The sequence below is a fragment of the Magnolia sinica genome, chromosome 8, assembly GCF_029962835.1.
Source record: "Magnolia sinica isolate HGM2019 chromosome 8, MsV1, whole genome shotgun sequence".
NCBI lineage: Eukaryota > Viridiplantae > Streptophyta > Magnoliopsida > Magnoliales > Magnoliaceae > Magnolia > Magnolia sinica.
In genome coordinates this window covers 1,549,424-1,560,321 of record NC_080580.1, presented here as the reverse complement: position 1 = coordinate 1,560,321, position 10,898 = coordinate 1,549,424, and positions in this window count along the sequence as shown.

The following is a 10,898-nucleotide window of genomic DNA, read 5'->3' as shown; positions in this document are numbered from 1 at the left end:
GTGATTGGATATCCATCATTAAAGTCCTCCTAAGGCCCACCGTACTGTTTATTTGACATCCAATCTATTGGTTTGGTCATAAAGACCCAAATGAAGGGAAAAAACAAAGATCAACTTGATCCAAAACTTTTATGGCCCCCAAAAAGTTTTTAATGGTCAACGTTCATTCAACATTGAAAGAGAGGAAGAATTGGGCTAAGAAGATACGCGGTGTCAAGAAGACGAAAGCAGGAGATGCCGCAAAGGCCGGGAAGAAGAAATGAAGTAGTGTGCTTGTTCTCCCATTTAGTCTATTTTTGGTCCTTTTTTGCTTTAGGACTTGAGAATCTATTGAGTGATTTATGTTATTTCCGGTTTTGAGTTTCATTGATGAAGGATGCAGCATTCAGATCTGAAATGTAGCAGTAGCTAAGGCAGTACTTTCTTTTAATATCATTTGCAGTGTCTTCTTCTTCAAAAAAAAAAAATTGTTTCATGTAATGTGGTCCACTTGAGATTGGGTTATACATCATTTTTTGTCTCAGACCATAAAATGATCTAGAAAAATAAATGGACGACATGGATGAAACACATGCATCATGGGGGAAAGCCTTTTGCATGAAGTTCTAGTGCTGGGATGTATGGTGAGGTCCACCATGATGTTTATAAGAATTCCAATCCATTCATCCATTTTTAGAGCTCATTTTAAGACATGTAACCAAAAATTAGGATGATGAAAAACTCAACTGGGCCATACAAGATGAAACAGTGGAGAAAGAAATTCCTATAGTTGAAACCTTCCTAGGCGTCTTGATGTTTATATGCCATCCAAACTGTTTATAAGGCCATTTTTACTAGGATGAAGTGAAAACACCAAAATATTAGACTGATGCAGAACTTTTGTGGCCATATAAATATTTCAACGGTGGACACTAAATCCCCACTGTTTCCTCTCGTGTGGCCCATTTGAGTTTTGTATACACCTTAGTTTTGGTATTATGTCCTAAAATGATATCTACAAATGGATGAACGGGTTGGATTTATCACAAACATCGCAGTGGGCCCATCCGGAATCCTTGCGCAAGATCTTACTGCAAAAGGATTTGGCAGGAAATCAGTGTTCTCGTTAGACACGTGAAATCGGATGGTCGTACCGAGTCTTATCGCACTTAGTAAATTCTGTTGGGCCCTCTGTGAATTCATGTGGTTTATCCACACCGTCCATCCATTTTTTCAGATCATTTTAGGGGGGTTGAACCCAAAACTGAAGTATATCAAAAGCTAAAGTACACCATATCAAAGGAAACAGTGAAAGTATTGATTTTCACCATTAAAATGTTTCTAAGCCCCCAATGATGTTTATTTTTCATCCAAACTGTTCATGAGATCACAAAGACATGGATGAATGAAAAAAACAAATATCATCTTGATATAAAACTTCTGTGGGCCCCCAACAACTTTTCAACGGTAGAATTCAATTCACACTGTTTCAGGTGGTGTGGTCCACTTGATCTTTGGATATGATTAATTTTTGTTGTAAAACCCTAAAATTAGATGATAAAAGAGATGGATGGAGTTGATACAATACACGAATGACGGTGGGCTCCACAGACTTTACTCAGCACGCAAACCGCTTCCGTTTAATGTCTCCGTTATTCTTCTTGTACTTTTTAAAATATATTTAAAAAATTTATTGATGTGGCACTTATAGTGACATTGTCCAATGAAAACGCTGGACGCAGGGAGTTCCTGCCTCCAGGAGGCAGAGGATCCGCACTCTTTATTTTTCCGTAAAACTGCCTCTACTTTGGTATATCTACCGAAAATTAGTTCTCAAATAAAAAACCTTGGAAGCGGATTGGCTGGTGTACCACGGAAACGGATTGGCTACTCCCCCGCTGCTGGTGGTTGGTGCTCTGTGGGCCCCACCATGATGTATGTGTTTCATCCATTCCGTCCATCTATTTTTATAGATCATTTTAGGGTATGGGACCAAAAAAGAAGAATATAACAATCTCAAATGGACCATATTACAGGAAAAAGTTTTGAATGGGTATCGAGCATTAAAAACTTTTTGGGGCCATAAAAGTTTTCGATCAAGCTGATATTTGTTTTTTTCGTTCATCTAGGTCTGTATGACCTAATCAACAAATTGGATGTTAAAGAAAAATTACAGTGGGCCTTAGGAGGATTTTAATGGTGGATATTCAATCACTATTGTTTTCCTGTGGTGTGTTCCGCCTGAGATTTATATCCCTCTCATTTTTTGAAAAAGCCCTAAAATAATATGTAAAAATGGATAAGCAGCATGGATGAAACACATACATCATGGCCATCGCCCACATAGCACCGACCATCGGCCACTGGGCTAGTCGCAGAGGGAGTAGGGAATCCGGGTCCGTGTACCACACACCAGCTATATAGCTGGTGTATTGACCTCAACAAGTTCTGTGGGTCTTATCATGAGGTATGTGTTATATCCAAACCGTCCATCCATTTGGCGAGCTAGTCTTAAGGCTTGAAACGAAAAATAAGACAGATCTAACTATCAAGTGGACCACACTGCAAAAAGCAGTAGGGGATTGAACATCTACCATTAAAACCCTTTTAGGATCACATAAGTTTTGGATCAATATGAAATTTGTTTGTCCTCTTCATCCAGGTCTTTGTGACCTTATGAACAGATTGAATGGAAAATAAACATTATGGTGGGCCGTATGAATTTTTTAACGGTGAAAATCATTATCCCCGCTGCTATTTGTGGTGCGGTCCATTTGATCTTTGGATAATGCTATAAATTTATCTCAAAAAAATGGATAAACGGTGTAGATATAATAAATATATCACTGTGGGGCCATGTAACTTTGATCTTCTTTGAATGCCCGCAAAGTTCTTAAAGTTGGATAAGGATCAAAGGTAATTTCATTGCAAGTAATCTCATTATATGTAATCTCATTGCAAGTAATTTTATTATAGGTAATCTCATTATAGGGCTATTTGGATGTGTATATTTGCCTATAAAAGCTTTATAGACGGTAAACAGAAACTTGGTAAAAAGACATGTTTTAGACTATAGGTAAAGTCTTTACAATAAAAAATGCATTATACATATTAAAACACAATGGTTAATATATACTCATGATATGTAGGGCTCATTGTATGTTGTTGATGTTTTCAAATATGAAAATCAATAGGTCAGTCGATGACAGCTTGATGCCATCGAGCAAACTTCAATGCCATCGAAAAAATCTGGAAAATCCTTGTTTTATCGTTGGAATAGTTTGGTGTTTAGTTTGATGACATCAAATATGTTTGATGCCATCAATAGTCTGTCAAGGGCATCGAAGTGCTATCAAAGTGCCATCAAACGATCGTGCAAAGTTGCGTAAGTGCGAGATTTATTTATTTATTTATTTTTTCTATTTTGATTGTGATTCTCATAGAGGCAATATATGGGTGTAATTGGGAATATGAAGTATCTCATGGCTTTTTAATTCATTCTTAAGGGTTTCAAGGGCTTGTAAGGGAGATTCGAAGCTTGATCGAATTAGATAATCTTTATCTCTCCTAATTTTCTATTTTCATAGTGCATTACTATCGCTTTGTGCATTACTATCTCTTGTAATTTTCCTATAATAGTTTTTCCACATTAAATTTAGGGTGTTTGTGATTGGACTTAATTGTGCGATTGAAATACTTTGCTTGATTCATTTCTGTGTGTTTGCTTGATTCATTTCTATGAGCTTCCGTCGTCCCTCAACGCTATGAAATCTGCACCACTCAAAAGGTCAATCCAACATTTCAATATTACACTAACAATCACACCAATACAGAGCATGAACCATGAATGAGCCCTAAGCGTTTTAAGCACTTCAAGTAATCCACCACTTGCCACACAACAAAAGCACTATTCACAATGGCAAAATTAGGCTTGCGATCACTCATCAGATTCAATCCAACGATTGGTTTAAATGACTAGCAACAAGCAGTAAGAAAAATATTTTACAAGTTCATTTCATTAGTTTCTTTCAACTTCCCTGTATTGTATGGCTAGATAGCCACACCGATATTTCAAGCACATGTATGGATTGAAAGTAAATTAGAGAAATATAAGGGAAAGCAAAAAATGCATGCAGAGCAGTATCACTGGCATAATTAGCAGGACATGACATTGTATGATTAAAATTTCCTGATAATAGAGTATCACAGATGGCACACATGTATGGATCCAAAATCTTCCCCATTGGAGAAGAAATTTCTCATTCGGATGTTGACTATTGGCTAGACTTGTGTTTTTTAGTTGCTTCCTGTCTTCAATATATAATGCGGAAAGAAGGACACGTCAAGTCTACTGAGAAAAGGAATGGGGACAAAACAATGCCGTGTATCCTCTGCCACTGTAAAAAGTAAGTTCAAGAGAGAGAAGCGATGCCCTATCTCTACCCCATTATTTTAATCTTCCGAGGACCAATCCGCTCAACTCTAAGAATCCTAATATGATATGATATAGTCTAGCTCATGGAACTTGAGCATGCTAAAGCCATATCTTCACATAACAGGTGGAATGAAGATGTACGGATGGAATGAAGTTTATGATTTTGATGGTTAAAATCCATTAAACTGAAATCTACACCGTCAGATCTGCCCAGACATCTCAAAATATTCTTGGCTGGTGATCATGCCACTATGGTGCTGTGAGCTCCACCGTAATGTATGTGTTTTATATCCACAGTGTCCATCTGTTTAGCCACCTCATTTTAGAGTATGTGCCCAGAAAATGAAGTAAATCCAAGCCTCAGGTGGACCACACTATAGGAAACGGTGGGGATAATGGCACTCACAGCTGAAACCTTCCTCAGGCCATTGTGATGCTTATTTGCTATCCAACCTATTGATAAGGTCGCACAGACCTGGATGAAGAGAAAATAAAAATATCAGCTTGATCAAAAACTTTTGTGGCCCCCAAGAAAATTTTAATGGTGGAACATTTAATCACCAATATTTCCTGTGGTGTGGTCGAATTAAGCATTGGATTTTCTTCATTTTTGGGGTCATTCTCTAAAATGAGCTGAAAAAAATATATGGACGGTACGGATACAACACAGATGTATCACAGTAGTAGGCCCTACAGAACCAAGGGAACTAGGCAATCTGCTTCCAAGGAGGATCACACCAATACAATGCATAAGCTAGGGAACATTATACCATGCGCCATAAGATCCATTGCAGCACCAAAATCAGCCTATTGATCACTCATCACTGCACTGATTTTCTATCCAATTAGTGGCATATGATTTTTATTTTTTTTTCACACACCCCCACGTGAGCACTTGAACCCATAATGTCAGTGTTTAAATACAGTGATCCGATGTCTATATATATATATATATATATATATATATATATATATATATATATATATACACACACACACCACCCACTAACTGTTGGTCCACAAATTCTACAATTAGACGGCCACATCAATAAACTGGATTGAAAAGCCAAAACAAGGAAACTGATGGCCTATCTAAATTAACCACACATTTAGGAGGGTGAAGCTACTCCATCTTGAATCCAATGGGCAAAGATAGATACCGACAATCATGGCCTGAATCCAGTTGCATACGGCGGTTACCTCCTCAATTTAGTCAACCCTTCATTATCTATAAAAAGAAGTCAAAGTCTACAAAGAAAAAAAAGGATGCCCTGTCTCTTAGGGCACACTGAAAAATAAGTGTACGGACATAATATAAGCAATGCCCGGTCTCCTCGCCACCTTACGAACTTTATCATTTAGGACCAATTTACTCAACAATAAGAATCCTGAGATAATATGGTATACTGCCCGTAACTATTGATAACATGCGAAATGTTTTTCCCTACTCGGGGATGGTAAAATGGTGCAAATCAAACTTTGAAGGGATGACCCTAGCCTTTTGATTAGCCTGAGAAATTGAAGTTTGATGGATTGAAAGTTAGGGAAATACAAGGAAAAGTTGAAAATGCATCACATAAGTGGGAGGTAAACTCACATAAGCACTAGGATTGAAAAGATCTCAGCCGGTAGAGGTGGAATCCGACTCTAAGCTAGTGGCGGACTTGATGAATGGTAGATCTCAACCGGCTTCGATCAGGAAGTACTGGTTAATTAGGATTGAAAAGACGAAGCTAAGAGGTCAGTTTAGATTTGTTCACGTTCTAAGGGAAGGGAATGCTCCGGCAGATGGGATGGCCCGCTAAGGGAGTGATCTCCAAGGTAGTTCGCTTGTCCGTCATCCTCCGATTCTTCCTCTTCACATCAAGGGTCTTCTTTTCCTTGACAGAGTTGGGCTTGAAGCCATTAGTCAGTTCTCTAGGGGAGTGTGCAGCGGGCCGGGCCCTGTTTCTTCTTGATTTTCATCTCTTATGATAGGCTTCCCTAGGGCTATTTTTCCTGGGGCAGCCCAAATGTAGATCGCCCTATACAGCCTATTCATGAAATGAATATTTAGCGTTAAAAAACATAAAAATAAAAACTGACATAAGCACTAGGAAAGCAAACCATTTGCACTTAAAAAAAAAAAAAAAAAAAACAAACAAATTAATGTCCTATAAAATACTTTTACTTTGCACTTGCAACCGTTTGTATTGAAATCCCACAAAGGAAATTCCTTTTTCCTTCAGCATTGTCATTTGAAACCGCCTCTTAGAGACAAACTAATTTCCCTCCCTTTAACATTTTGAAAAAAAATAATAAAAAATGAAGGTAATATCTTTGTCAAAAACTCAGGTTAGCCGGAGCAATGTATAATCACACCTAAAACCTATATATTATCTTGTTGTGGCCTAGATAAGTATTGTAATGGTTCGAGTTTTGGTTTGTCCGTTCATCCTGGTGGGGTAGACCGGATGACTGGGTTAGATGATATATACACAGCATGCTGCATTCCATCTGGAAATGTTTGTTGTGTTTCCCTACCAAATGGGTCCCCATTGTTCCGTTTGGTGCGATTTACCGGACTTATGGATTAGGTTGGACTTAGGGATCTAAGCATGCATAGAGGGGTACATCTAATGGATGAATTAGATATCACTCAAACATCATATTAGATCCCACACAGCTTGAATGCATGGTAATGGTCATGATGTGTATGTGAAATCCATTCGGACTATTAGATGGAAAATCCCACATTAGGTCCAAGGCCAAAACATGCATTAGGTTGACCTATGATTCAGGTAGGCCACACCAAAGGAAACAATTGGGTGAGAGAAGTCCACTCTTAATTTTTACGCACACACTATGATGATCATATGAAATCCACTCTAACCATTAGATGACCCATCAAAATTTACCATAGAGCCCAAACATCAGGCCCACCTCCTAACATGATCCATAAAATGAATAGATTTGGTGGATTTCTAAGAAACATCTTAGTGGGCCCTAGGCATTCAGAGTTGGCTTCATCCAACAATCACTCAGTCAGGTAACAACATTTTTAGTCAAGCTGTGGCAGTGAACCCACTTTGATGTATGTGTTGCGTGTCCATGACATCCATCAAATTTACTAGCTCATTTTAGGGCATGAGTCCAAAAATGAAGCGGATCCAAATCTCAGGTGGACCACACCATAGGAAATATGATGATTGAATGCCTGTCATAAAAATCTTCTCGTGGGTACAAAAGTTTTGGATCAAGCTGCTATTTGTGTTTTTCGATCACCCTGGTCTATGCGACCTTATCAACAAGTTGGATTGCAAATTATAAACATTACTGTGGCCCTTAGGAAGTTTTTAATCATGGCAGTTCAATGACCACTATTTCCTATGATGTGGTTCACCTGAGATTTGGATCTGGCCCATTTTTGGGCCAATATCTCAATATGAGATGACAAAATGGATAGATGGAGTGGCTATATAACACATACATTAAGGTGGGCCCCACCGTTATGGCATTGCTGGGCTGAGTGTTTCCTAACCAAACTTGTTTATTTGGACAAGGTGTTTTAAAAAAACATACTTACCAAACATATTTATTTAGTGATTAAGTGGAAATTAAAAAAATAGGAAAAAAAATTTAAAAATAAGCTATTTAAGGCATAAGTAACTTATCATCCAAACGACCCCTTAATTGAATAAGCTTATTCTTCAAGGGACTGATTAGAGTATTAGTCAACCACCACCGGGCTGGGCCTCTTCCCCATTCTGGACAGAAATATCCAATGGGAAGTGGGCCATGGGAATTTCAACATGCGGCAATGTAATTGGACCCGGCTACCCCGACACTTTGCCTTCGCTTGAAATCCCGCCCGACTTGATGGGCCTGCGCATTGTAGATTTTCTTGGCGAAGGTGGGCTCAAGCAAGATGTCCCATTTGATCTCCTTAGCTGGGTTACAGCCCATATTCAGCAAGGTGGGTTTTGCACCTCGGAAGTTGAAGATAATCAAATCTTGCCTTTTAACCCCTCTAGAAAATTCTCTGTTAAAACGGCCTGGAATGTTGGCAGAGAAAATGGGCTGAAGAAGATCTAGGTGAAATGGGTGTGGCACCTCAAGATTCCTTCAAAGATATCCACGTTTATGTGGAGGTTATTGCAGGGGGCCTTGCCTGTCGATAGGGCTGTACACGAGTCAAGCTAGCTCGAAAAGCTCGCTCGACTTGGCTCGTGGCAGCTCGGATTGACTCAGCTTGAATGGCTGACTCGAGCCTAGTCAAGCTAAATTTCTGAAGCTCGAGTTGAGTTCAAGCCACGTTGAGCAGGGTGCATTTCAACTCGACTCGAAGCTCGAACTCGAGCTCGACTCGGCTCGAGTAAAATTTTTAATATGTACATGTACACACACACACACACACACACTTTAAAGTTTTTTTTTTAAAAACAAACAAACAAACCTTACTCGACCGCGCCCATACCCCTTACCCTCTCTCTCTCTCTCTCTCTCTCTCTCTCTCTCTCTCTCTCTCTCTCTTTTCCCCTAACCCAACCCAGCAGCTGCCCGCCCGCCGATCACCGCCGGCCTGTCTTCTACTCTCTCATTCTCCAACTTGGCCCGCTCAGCAGTTAGCCCATTCGGCCACCATCCAAGCATTCACAAACAAAGGTAGGTTTATTTTTTATTTAATACAATAATTATATAATTTTAGTTGTTTTTTTTTTTTCCAAATAATAATCAAATTGAGTTAGGTTGGCCGGTTGGGCTTTGGGCGATGGGTTGGCTCGGGTTGGGGTTTGGGTCAGGTTGGGGGGGATAGGTTGGGTCGGGTCGGGTTGGGGTTTGAGTCGGGTTAACATATAAACAAGCTCGAGCTCGACTCGAGGTAAACTCAACTCGACTCGAACCACTAGCTCGACTCGAACTCAACTCGACAGCTTTGGCAAACAAGCCAAGCTTCAATGTTGAGCTCGAGCTCGAGCTCGAACTCGAGTATAGCATGGACGAGTCAAGCCGAGCTTGGCCCACCTCGACTCGACTCGGCTCGGCTCGATGTACAACCCTACCTGTCGATGATTGCATTCAAAAGAAAGGGATTCTCATTGCTTCGAAATGTATTTGTTGCGGTGTTGATCCAGATTCCAGCCCTCAATTAGAATTAATGTTGCACCTACTCTTACTCAGGAGCCGGGCAGATAAGGTATGGAATATGCTTGCTGGATTTTTTGGGATTTCCCTAGCTTGTCACCTCTTGGTCCAGGACTGGCTCTACTGGTGGTGGTAGAGGCCTCTCCCATTTAGAAGCATCTCTGTCATCTTTCGTTTAGCCACAGCCTTCATCCTTTGGGAAATATGGAGGGCCAGGAACGAGGCAAGGTTCGACGGTCGACTTATTTCAGTTCTTGGAGTGTTTAACAAAATTAAATGGTGGATGGAGTCCATTTTCCTTCGAGATAAGAGGAACCCCCGGCAGTCATTGGCAGTCCTAGCTAATCCTTCGGTCATACTTCAGGCCCGTTCAATCCGGCCCTCCTCGGATTTCGATATCATCAAATGGATCAGGCCTTCCGTGGATTGGTTTAAGCTAAATGTTGATGGCTTTGTTCTTTCCAACCCAAGTCCAGCAGGAGGTGGGGGCATTTGTAGGGATAGCCATGGTGAAATGAAATTTGCATTCATCAGCGGGTACGGGATTGCCTCTAACAACATGGTTGAACTGCAGGCCGTGTTCGATGGTCTGAAGTTTTGTGTTACTATCGGTTTAGACAGAGTGCTCATTGAATCTGACTCTACATGGGTGATGGATTGCATAAATGGGAAGTCCACCCGCACCTGGAAATGGAGATATTGGCTGTCTAGAATAAAAAATCTTAGTGAAAGGGGATTCTTTTGGATCTCCCAAATCCCAAGAGAAGCGAATGTACCGGCAGACGGGTTAGCTAAAAAGGGCAGTAAGATGCAATCAAACAGATCCTTCTAGGAGGTTCCCTCTCTTCCCCGGCTAATCAAGGGCCATTTTCTGTTAGATAAAGCCGGTTTGGGCTCTGTTAGAGAGCTTCATAGACACACCACTGTATAGGATATGATAGGCGGGTCTGCCCTGCGCCGTAGGCCCGGTCCGAGTAGCCTAGTTGTATAAATTTTGCCATATCAATGAAGTTCTTAAGGGCCCCATTGGAGAAAAAATTTCTCAATAGATGTTGATTGTTGACTGTTGGCTGCACTTTGTCTTCATCCAATGTGGAAAGAAAGTCAACCGAAAAAAGTGATGGCGTATCTTCTCGGGACATTGAAAAATAAGTGTTGAAGAAAGCTATGCCCCATCTCGTCGGCTACCTTGATAAGTAAGTTGGCGATACAGAAGCCATGTCCAATCTCCACATCATCTCTAGCTCATGGCTTTAATCTTTTTAGGACATCGATTGATCGGCTCAACTCTGAAAATCTTGAGATGTTATGTTACCGCCCTTACAACCCGTGCATGCTAAAGCCATCTCTTCACATAACA